Here is a 12,402-nt window from a genome sequence, read left to right as displayed (position 1 = left end):
CTTGGCCGGGAATCTAACAGTGGAATATTTTTACAGGCCATGTGGCTGCAGGCCTGCTTCTTCAAAGGTGGGGGGTGGGGGTCTGTCGGATCATAATTTCTCTGTGTTGGTTCATCTCCTTCAAGCGTCACTTTTGTGTACATCAGGGGTGTCCAAACCTTTCCCACTTTTGATATTTTGTACATTTACATTTTTTGCAACCTACTTTCCCAAAAATTACAACTTTATTTGTTTTGTTTTTCTTTATTACATCGCAACCGTGAAAAAAATTCTTAATTTAATATTTCAGCTTAATGCTACTAAAGTAACGTTAGTTTTCCTCATCGTATTCCAATTTTATTCCTGTAAAATTATGACTTTTTCTTGTTAGATTACATATTTTTTCTCTTAATATTATGAATTTATTCTTTTGAAGTTACTGCTGATGTTTCTATTTTTGCTTCTGTTTGCCTTTTTGGTAAATATTCCTGTCAAATCATATTTTGTGAATGTGCTGTGGGCCGCAAATGGTCCCCAGGCCCGCAGTTTGTACACGCCTGCTGTAGCTGATGTAACATGGAGGAAGCAAGCATCTGACGATAGCTGTAAACACGAGTTACAACATGGCTAACTGCCTCAGCAGACGTTCTCACTGAGTTTAATCAGTGTCGGTTAGATCAGCAGGAACAATCAATTTCCTTTTTTTTTTATAGACAGACTCTAATGTGTTTGTGTTATAAATAGAGAAGCACAGGACGGGTCAACGTCATTCATGCTGCCTTGACATCATTGTGATGTAACTGCATGGATGGAAGCCATCTGCACTATTTATTTATCTGTTAACCGACCTTACAGATAGATACTGTATCTTCTACAGATTTTGTATGAGTGAAATTGGTATTTTTTTTGCTGGAAATGCTCTAAAAAGTTTGTCTTTTGACTATTATTGCTGTTATGAAGAATATCAATGAAAGACCACCAATTCATTCACCATAAAAAATAAGATTTTTAAGCCCTGACAGCAGGACTGTCATGTTAAAGGTTTCCTTTGTTTGACGGGGAGTGTCATCTGCTACCTGATCAGTATTGATTATCCACCACGAATAAACAGATGGCCCCGGCCTCCAGCCGTTCCCCCCCTGTGGCTCGCCACAATGATCCAGCACACACCGGGGAGGACGGTCACAGCCTCCCTTACAAAACGCACCAGAGCGGCCGCTTCTCAGGGGAGTGCGAGCTTTGACACACTCCCTGAAAGCTGCCGGCTTCTTCTCAATGGCTCCCATTGACGTGTAAAACAACAAACACAAGCTCAATGTGATTGTCTTTCAAATGAGAAGATAACAGCACTTCACCTGGCTCCAAATGACCACCGCCAAAAGTCAGTAAAACACTCCGAACAACAAAGCAATGGCTGCAGACATGCTGGAGGCTGCATGTAGACGTGCAGAGAGCAAATTGGATGAGAAGGGGTATATACAAAGTTTAAGAGCAGTTGGTCAATGTGACCAATCAGTAGTGGATCTTAAGAAGGATCTAAGTGGATGCAAAAAGAAATGTGAGAGAGAGGGAAAAAATAGCTATATTCAAGTGAAATAGCCTGTGGACGAAAAGTTCATTCATTCGTTCATTTTCTACTGCTTATCCTCACGAGGGTCGCGGAGGGGTGCTGGAGCCTATCCTAGCTGTCTTAGGGCGAGAGCCGGGGTACACCCTGGACTGGTCGCCAGCCAATCATGGGGCGCATATAGACAAACAACCATTCACACTCACATTCATACCTATGGACAATTTGGAGTCGCCAATTAAACCCACGCATGCACGGGGAGAACATGCAAACTCCACACAGAGATGGCCGAGGGTGGGATTGAACTCGGGTCTCTTTGCTGTGAGGTCTGAGCGCTAACCACTTGTCCAACGTGCAGTCCGATGAAAAATTGAAGGGTAAAATGTTGGTGAAAATGTGCATTGAATGTGATTTAGTGTCAGGTATTCACGCTGTCATCATCTCTTAATGGCAAAGACAACAAAGCTTTCTCTCTTTGAACAAGGTGGGGTTGACAAGCAAGGCCTCTGGCGGCGCCATTGATGCTGAGCTGTTAAGTGGTAGACCCAAAAAAATCAGCCGGAGGATTCTATTGGCTGTTTGTCAAGACCCAAATGAAGGTTGGTACTGGTGCCGAATGCAGCCCTTTAACCATCGCCTCCGGAATAACAAACAAAAAACAGACTGTGTACATATATTTATACTGTTTATTCTGTATATTTTGTATTTTTCATTCTTTTTTAATAGATGTGTCTGCACCTACTTCACCAAAACAAATTCCTAGTATGTGTTTGATCATACCTGGCAGTGAACCCTTTTCTGATTCTGATCAGAAAAGGCGTTTAAGAAAGAAACATCTTCAACTGGGCATTTGGAATGAGCAGAAGAGCACCAAGTATTGGTGGACGGCTCTACTTAGAACCTCCTTAAGATCCAACAGTGCAAAATGTGCATTCTTCTCATTTTGATCAGGAGTGTATATGATGATTTAAATGATATATTTTCTGTATTGACTATGCAGTACTGGAAATAGCTTTTATCCCGACATAGCGGCAGTGATTGATGGAATGCTTAAAGCAAGCAAAGGTCACACTGTGTTGTTGTGTTGCATAAAGCACGATGGACTTTTCCATGTGTTGGCTATCAGAGCAACCTATTGATTAATCGTCTGTGTGGTTAAATAGAAGCTTCCGTTCCCGTCTATGCAGTTGAAAGGGCCATCCTATGAAGGGCTTGCTGGCACGCTCGTACGTGCCATTTGGTCATTGTGCAACCAAGCAGTCAGTTGAACCTGGACACGGTGAATGTCGGCCTATGCCAGTACTGTCCTTTGTCATTGCTTTTGTTATTATTATTATTTTTATGGACATAATTTGTAAGTGCAGCATCTCAGGTACGAGCATCTCATCTTTGCTATTCAAGGATGATGTGACGGCCTCACCAAGCTGTGACCTTGCAGCTGATGTTCAAGGTTCAAATATCTCAGGATCTTCTTCAATCGCTAGAGTGCCAGATTGATGCAACTTCTGCAAGCTTTGTGTCATCGCCGAAAGAACAAAATGTACTCTGTGTAGTGGTGCGCATCCCATAAAGGCAGTCTTTGGGATGTAAACAATATGGCAGATAATCCAAATCACAACAAGACAAGTTAGTTTGGCACTGCATGCATTTTTTTGTTGTCGTTGTTGTTGACACGTACCACATTATAAGGAACTCCAGTCATTAGTTGAAGTTTTCTGAGGCAAAGAGAACATCTGTAAGACACGCAGGACATCTGGAAACGGCCGACACACGAAGCTCACTAATGAGAAACCTTTCTCCCGCTGGCATTGCCACTTTAATTTGAAAATAATGAAACAGAGAAAATACACATGGTAGTACAAAAATAAAAGCTTAGACAAATTAAATGGAGTAGGCAAACTTTTTTTTTTTTTACAGTTAGTTGTTTGGCAAAAGACGTTTGGCTTGATGGCAGCCATGTTTTTTTTTTTTTACACACGTGCTTGTCAGTCCCCCTATCTGTAAATAATAGCCTCGTGTGTTCAGCAGTAGAGGAGTTGGCTTTACACAAAGCAACACAAACAGTACACACCACTGTAGCGCTATACAAATATGTGCCGTCATGTTAATAGTAGGTAAATCTAGAATTTGATTGTAGCCTGAAGCAATACTTGTCTGACATCAGGTAAATAAATGTGACAGTATCTACAGACGATATGCAAAGAGACGGGACAGAAGGGATGTACCACGAGAAAGTAGGTCTCAGTGGAAACTGGAAAGTAAAACAAATAAAAAACTGTGACAAAACAAGGTCAACCGAACATCAAACAGATGGCACGAGTGCTGACGGCTGATTATTCACCATCCTGTGAGCAATTATTCACCATCCCGTGAGCACTATTCATGAGCGATGTCTCCGTCTTGAGTTACTCGGGCAAACAATGGAGCACCACGTTGTAGTCCCCGCTGGAGCACTGAAGGCCTTGGATCGGGTTCTCCTCGTCCTTCTTTTGGCACGGCATAGATTGAACCACACATGTGGAAAATTTCCCTCGCTTTCTTCTCCTTCTAAGCCTGTTATTATCTATGACCTTGTGGACATGCGATCATATCACAAAGTACTTGCCGGTTGCGTTCTATCACCACCTTGCCAAATACTTACCCATTTCACATGTGCACCGTTTTCGGGGGGTAACAAGCATTTTGTGACATGCTGAGCGGATGAAAACCAAATCCTTGTGGCTGCTCTGCAGACCGTGCTCTCTGGCTATACATAGCATCCCGTCAAGGCAGGAAATAGTCAGCATTTCTGCAGCCGCCGAACAAAGAAACCAGTGTAAGAGCCGACCTTGGTGCCTCCCTCCTACCCTACATGCCCTCCAATCTTGCCACTTCAGTAAGAACGGGGCATCAAGGGAGCGTGAAAGAGCAAACTAGTTAAGGTCAGACGTGTAGAGGATGTTTGAGGTTGCTGTGATGAAGGAGTTGCCGTTAATGAGGAGATATTCCTCCGCTTTGGCCTTGGTGTGTATTTGTAAACACGGTTACAACTGCAGGAAAACAGCATCCGGCATGACCTTGAAATGTCCTTTGAAGTCCTGTGTATCTACACTATCGACAATGTGAATAAATATTTATTCAGCAGAATCCTTTTTATTATAACAGCTTTGCTTTTGGACAATTCCTCAAACACAACAATATAAGCTAATATTCTCGCTTGGAAAAGGGTGGAGTGCCATCTCCGGGTCATGGAGGAGATCCATGGCTCGCTGTAGCGTTTGCAGCGATGCATCGTTCCGCTGTGGTGAAGACAGAGCTGCGTTGAGAGTTTACCGGTGGATCTCTGTTATACCCACACCTACGGTCCTGAGCTTTGGGAAGTGACCAAAAGGACAAGATCTCCCTTAGAGATAAGCTGCTGCTCCTCCGCATTGAGAGCATCCAAGTGAGGTTACTCGGGCATCTGGTCAGGATGCCTCCCGGATGCCTCCCTTGGGCGGTGTTCATGGCCCGTTCCACCAGTAGGAAGCCTTGAAGAAGACCCAGGACACGTTGGAGAAACTATATCTTTCAACTGGTCTGGCAACGCCTCGGGATCCGCCGGAAGGATCTGGAGGGGATGCAAGTCTGGGCTTCCCTGTTTAGCCTCCGGTGACCCGACTTCAGATGTACTGTATGTAGTCGTATTATTGGTATTCATTCATTCATTTTCTACCGCTTTTCCTCACGAGGGTCGCGGGGGGTGCTGGAGACTATCCCAGCTGTCTTCTGGGGTGAGGCAGGGTACACCCTGGACTGGTGGCCAGCCAATCACAGGGCACATATAGACAAACAACCATTCACACTCACATTCATACCAATTATTACCAACTATTACCAATACCAATTAGTCGCCAATTAACCTAGCATGTTTTTGGAATGTGGGAGGAAATCGGAGTACCCGGAGAAAACCCACGCATGCACGGGGAGAACATGCAAACTCCACACAGAGATGGCCGAGGGTGGAATTGAACCCTGGTCTTCTAGCTGTGAGGTCTGCGCGCTAACCACTTGACCGCCGTGCCGCTTATTGGTATTCAGTGTTTTGAATTTTCACATCGTTAACCCAAGCCATGACTTTAAAACCAAGCTATGTACGGAACCGCTATGGTGGTGTACTCTTCGACCCCTAAGTTATTCATCCGATCCAAAAGGTCGGTGAAAAAGAAATCATGAAAATTCTGTTCATTCCAGACATCCAAAGACACAAAACACATTTGATCTAGAATCGTAATAGTTTTACATGCATTATATATATATTGAGTTTGCATGTTTGACAGAGAAAAAAACCCCAAAGTGCGCCTGGGTACTAATATCATCACTCATATATCCTGATGCCAACAAAAGCTGTTCTACCTGTTGTTTAGCCATTCCTGTCATACCTGTGTTCTTAGTTCAGTGCCGGACTTTCTCTACAACATACAGTACAACTACATTTACATAAGAACATGTTGATGCCGTACTTGACTAAGTACACCGCCCGAAGCCGTTCCTCATTAAGAATGTTCTATCCACACGGCGCCCAAAGAAGTCAGCACGTTTGAAATTAAACTTTATGGTGTTAGCTTATAGCTACGTATAAAGTTGTAAATACAACTCAATCCATGCCATAGCTCATAAAAAAACATTAGCACACAAACGTGTGTCAACGAGTGGTTAGCGCGCAGACCTCACGGCTAGGAGACCTGAGTTCAATCCCACCCTCAGCCATCTCTGTGTGGAGTTTGCATGTTCTCCCGTGCATGCGTGGGTTTTCTCTCACATTCCAAAAACATGCTAGGAGCAATGCAAGGTCATGTGGTAGAAACTAAATGAATAGATCAATTATAAATAAATAGTCATATCTTTTACATGGGGCTGAACGGCGTAGGAGTGGTTAGCATGCAGGTCACACAGCTAGGAGACCCGAGTTCAATTCTACCCTCGGCTATCTCTTTGTGGAGTTTGCATGTTCTCCCCGTGCATGTGTGGGTTTTTTCCGGGTACTCCGGTTTCCTCCCACATTCCAAAAACATGCTAGGTTAATTAGCGACTCCAAATTGTCCATAGGTATGAATGTGAGTGTGAATGGTTGTTTGTCTATATGTGCCCTGTGATTGGCTGGCCACCAGTCCAGGGTGTACCCCGCCTCTCGTCCGAAGACAGCTGGGATAGGCTCCAGCAACCCTCGTGACCCTCGTGAGGATAAGGGGTAGAAAATGAATGAATAGTTGTAGATGCAGTGGATGTAATAGTTACATTATTATCACCCTGGATGGTTTTATTGAGTGACATCCGGTAAAATGACATTCATCATGTCCTGGTTGCACAATTTGCAAAAAATTCAGTGTATTTATCCAAATCTGGAAGATCAGATCGTTGTCATGGGAGGAAATATTGTAAAAAAAAAAGCTAGTGTCAAGCTACAATTCCAGTATTTGTTGACATACGTCTGCCTGAATATGAAGGATAGCAGCGATGCAGGAAAGCCAAAGGGGAGGGTAGGACTTCCTATATTGGGAAACATCTGCTTTAAAACAATAATAGTTGGTGTACTGCAGAGCAAAGCAGTCACGTACCAACATCCACCTTTTCCAAAGCACCTCACGATGGTATTTTTCCTTGCTTGAGTTGGGGGGGGCAGCTTGGTCTGTTGCAGCTGACCAACATCTGGCCATGCGGCACTGGAGAGCGTGCACCTCCATGGCTGTGCAGCTTGTTACTTGATAGGAATGAACCGAGGCTGCCGAGGACAGACAGTCTGAGTGGTGGTAAAGTGATCTCTTGATACCGCATGTCTGATCAGTGAGATTTAACAGCTGCACGTCTGTAGCCGCTTCAAAGCACGCCGGCTAATATCTTCTATCAACGTTGGCTGAGATGACTTTAATTGCTGCACAAGTCATGTTTATGTTGAGTTCGCAAAACACAGAATAATAAAGTGGTGGTGGGACATTGCAGAGCTCAGCTGAGGCCGTGTGTGTTGCTACTTTTATCAGGTGAGATCATGTCTAGACCACCAGTCAGACGCAGGACAAGGTGGCAAGTATCCAAATGCACCATCCATGAAACTACACAGACGGTCAAACAAAAGCAAATTGTCATGTGCGTCATCATGTGTGCTAAATATGCAGCCCTAAAAAAGCCAACAGAGAAGTACAGAACCACAATCACTGAGGGGCATTTACACCGAAATGTTTGTAACGCAGGGATGGTGCTTCTTTATTTTGGTTTTGCTTTGTCACAGTGATTTTTTACTTCAGAAACAGTAGAAACTAATGCTGGGATGCTGGAGCCTATCCCAGCTGTCTTGGGGCGAGAGGCGGGATACACCCTGGACTGGTGGCCAGCCAATCACAGGGCACATATAGACAAACAACCATTCACACTCACATTCATACCTATGGACAATTTGGAGTCGGCAATTAACCTAGCATGTTTTTGGAATGTGGGAGGAAACTGGAGTACCCGGAGAAAACCCACCCGGAAAACATGCAAACTCCACACAGAGATGGCCAAGGGTGGAATTGAACTCAGGTCTCCGAGCTGTGAGGTCTGCACGCTAACCACTCGACCGCTGTGCAGCCCACTTTCAAACAAAAACAGCCAATTTTCCTCCGCTTATCCGGGTCCTAGTCATGGGGACAGCAGTCTCAGTTGGGAAGTCCAGACTTCCCGGTCTCCGGCTACGGCTTTCATAATCCCTCCAGCATGTCCCAAACACCTCACTAGGAAGACGTCCAGGGGGCATCCAGACTAGATGCCCAAGCCACCTCAACCGGCTCCACTCCATGTGAAGGATCATGGAGCCCCTCCGGGATGACTGAGCTCCTCACCCTATGTCTTAGGGTGAGACCAGCCACCAGATGCTTGTATCTGCTTTATCCCTCTTTACCCTCACAACCCAATAGGTGAGGGTGGGAACATAGATGGGGGGTAAAATTACAGCTTTGCCATCTGGCTCAGCTCTCTCTTTACCATGATGGTACGGTAGAGCGACTACATTACTATTCTCAATCCTTGGCGACGTGGCTTGGAGAAACTAAGTGTGATTCTATCAGCTCTATCAATCCACAGATGGCATTACTGATGCTGTTGTTCTTTTCCAATAATGTCATCTAAGTTACTTTTTCAAATGTTAAAACGCGAAAAGCGAAACACGTGCTGCGTTTATTATGTTTATTATGCACCAATCAGTCAAAATGGTGTAAATTGGCCGCTACTGAAGGGGTTGTGTTTTGGAAAATGGCTGTGATGTAATGTCATGCTAACACTGGAGCATAACAACACCGTATAGTGGAAAAGGTACACTATGTCATGCGGAGCTGACTTCCTGTTAAAAATAGGACCATGAACGTCTCTCTGCTTGTCATCAAGCTCACATCCAAAGCTGAAATGAGACATTAAGAATCTCGCGCCATCGCAAATCTGTCACGGCTGCGGTCTTTCTTTCTATGCAGCTTTGCCCGGAAGCCAAGTTGAAAGCAGACCTCGCTGTCTCACGTCCCTCCAGAAAGAGCCCCCTCAAAAGACCCCCCCTCCAAAACGCCAGCTCTCGCTGACCTCTGACTCTGAGCTTCAGCTAAAGCAACTCCAGCGTCTCATTCCCTCTGGACGGCGACACAAGCACTCCCTGATAATGTCACTTTACCGCGTTATCCCCTGGAAGCCTCGGTAGAAAGTTGCTTAGCTTCCTAATCTGCTTGTGTTTGTCTTCTAAAGCGACACCTCTACGCCATAATGACGCTCTTTCTGAGGTTGAGTTGCTAAGTGTTTTTTTTTAAACACAAGCAGTCTTGCAGCCTGAAACTGCTCATTCATGCTCCCAAAGCCAGCCGGCCAGCATGGAAATCTCCACTTTTATCCCCAAAGAAGACGAGCTTAAACCATTTCAATGCATTCAATCACCTCTCTCTTTTCTTTAGCAATACTTCAGTGTAACCGGAGATGGCTGTGGTGGGCATATAAAGCTCTTACTCCCCCACACAGAGGGGGGATGGAACCACGTATGGGACAGTACTAATACAAGTGGACAGTGTCCAAGAGGAGTTGGCACATTCAAAAAGATTTAATAACTGGACTATACAGTATGCACAAATAACTTCATAACATAAAATACTTTAGTTTACGTTTGAAAAGTATGATTTGATTACATGGGAGTTGGTCTTTTTCCATTTCCACTAAAAACTCTTATTTATTGTAACATTTGTGTTATTATTCATGTTGACAGCATTACATTTTTAGGCAAATACAATAATTATTAATTAATACGTATATACTATTAATTATATTACTTTTTTTATTATTCATGTAATTAGTCATATTTAAATATATGGATTGTTTATTTATATCAATCAAATACACTTCAATATTTAGTATTGAGGCGGTGTGGAGAATATGACATTTCATTATAATATTTTTTTTAATGAGCTTTTGCAAAGTGGCCCCCAAAAATGCCATTTTCCGCAAAAAATTATAGTGCCAATTTTTTTGCTAAATTCTTACAAAATTCAGACACACTTTAGCTAAAAAACATATATATATATATGTAACATGTGATTTCAACTTTTTTTTGTTATTTTTTGCTTGATCATCATTTTTCTCATGCTGATGATGATGCTGCCCGCATGAGGGAACTGAGACCTGACATGAAAAAACGGCATTGGATTGATGAAGCAGAGTGGAAATATTAAAAAAAAACTCCATCAGCCACCACTGGTGTTTTTTTTTTTGTTTTTGTTTTTTGGAGGAGTTGCCGCCGCACACACCTGCCCTGAAGCCACACAAAGCCCCCTCCCCTCCTTTTGTCCCTGAAGCAGAACTAATCACAGCACTTTACCTGTCGCCTGAGAGCTGACACCTGAGCTGGGCCTTGTAGCGGCCGCCGCTGGTGCTGAGCGGAGAGGAGGAGGATTAAACTTGAGTATGCTCGCACGTGCGTCATCTTCTTTATCATAACTTCCATAGAATAAACTGTATACTGATAACGTATACTGTTTATCTCTCTGGGCATTACATTAGGTACACTTGCCTTGTTCAGATTCATAACATTCTAACGAGAGATGCATGATATCTTTTTTTCAAAAGGATACAGATAACATGACGACTTGCACGTAGAGGGGGAGGAGCCACCTGGCATGGCCCAACAAGGTGCACTGTATTCGGGCACACGCTCTGAGCAGCCGCTGTGACTCCATGGAGGTCTGCAGCGAGCAACAATGTCAATACAAAAGGGAACAGCGCCACATTGGGGGCGTTCGCAGAAAGTCATGGCATTCAGGTGTCGGCATTCCAAGAAATGCTGCAAAAGTTAGAGTACGAATTGTCTGTGACAAAACTTTTACAAAACAGTGAAAGATGACATATTAAAAGAACAATGGCACTATTACATTTTTTTTCTTTGAGTTAATGTTAAAATCTCATCCTGTGTCGTACCGCTTCTCCTGAGTCCTGTGACACTCCTAGCATAAAATAGACAATAGCATACTAAATGAAGGCTAACACGTTTCCAATACTCTAGTGGGGCTTGTTATTTTCCAGTAAACACTACACTCTGGGACCTAACTTACCCAGACGTCACCCCAACAGAAAGGGGTGACATGTGTCATGATCTGCGTGACTAGTGAGGTCATCCCTTTCGCCAGGCGGCCCTACAAAGGCCGACCACGTGACTGAGGCTGAGCCATGGCCGGGGGTCCCGTTAGCAAGCTCCGAGGTGGCAATCTGATGCCTCTGAAAGCCTCCTACACACATTCCATCTCTCCGCAAGCACCACCGGGGTACAAATGAGGAGAAGATGAAGTGCGGTATGGTTGATGATTCAAGATGATATCTGATATTCGGCTGACTTACCATAGCGTCGTGGTGGCCCACTCCAGACCCTCAAGGCCACAAACACATCAAATGCATCAAAAACATGTGCAAAAATATTCATTCATTCATTTTCTACATGAGACTCGCAGGAGGTGCTGGAGCCTATCCCAGCTGTCTTCGGGCGAGAGGTACACCCTGGACTGGTGGCCAGCCAATCACAGGGCACATATAGACAAACAACCATTCACACTCACATTCATACCTATGGACAATTTGGAGTCGCTAATTAACCGAGCATGTTTTTGGAATGTGGGAGGAAACCGGAGTACCCGGAGAAAACCCACGCATGCACGGGGAGAACATGCAAACTCCACACAGAGATGGCCCAGTGTGGAATTGAACTTGGGTCTCCAAGCTGTGAGGCCTGTGTGCTAACCACTCGACTACCGTGCAGCCCAATCACAAAATATTCCAATATTCCCAACCATCAATTTTCTAAGCCACTTATCCTCACTAGGTTCACACAGGTATGCTGGAGCCTATCCCAGCTGCCTTCGGGCGAGAGGCGTGGTACACCCTGGACTGGTGGCCAGCCAATCACAGGGCACATATAGACAAACAACCATTCACATTCACATTCATACCTATGGACAATTTGGAGTCGCTAATTAACCTAGCATGTTTTTGGAATGTGGGAGGAAACCGGAGTACCCGGAGAAAACCCACGCATGCACAGGGAGAACATGCAAACTCCACACAGAAATGGCAGAGGGTGGAATTGAACTCTGGTCTCCTAGCTGTGAGGTCTGCATGCTAACCACTCAACTACTGTGTATGTGTGGTATTTCATTAAAAGGGAAATGTACCTTACCTCTACCTTGCTGTGGTCGGCTTAGCCTTTAGACTTATATTTTTGATCATGTGACCAAAGGCTGTGCAGTAAAGAACATTTGACAATGTGGTGAACATTATGACCTGTGCAGACCTCCTCTGCTCGCCAGCAGAAGGCCTGTGACCTTCCTGTGACACGGCGTCACTAACGTGGC

This window comes from Doryrhamphus excisus, linkage group LG11, assembly GCF_037039965.1.
Source record: "Doryrhamphus excisus strain RoL-2023G ecotype Guam linkage group LG11, RoL_Dexc_Guam_v1.1, whole genome shotgun sequence".
NCBI classification, from domain to species: Eukaryota; Metazoa; Chordata; class Actinopteri; order Syngnathiformes; family Syngnathidae; genus Doryrhamphus; species Doryrhamphus excisus.
The sequence above is the reverse complement of the archived record's forward strand: the minus strand, read 5'-3'. Positions refer to the sequence as shown.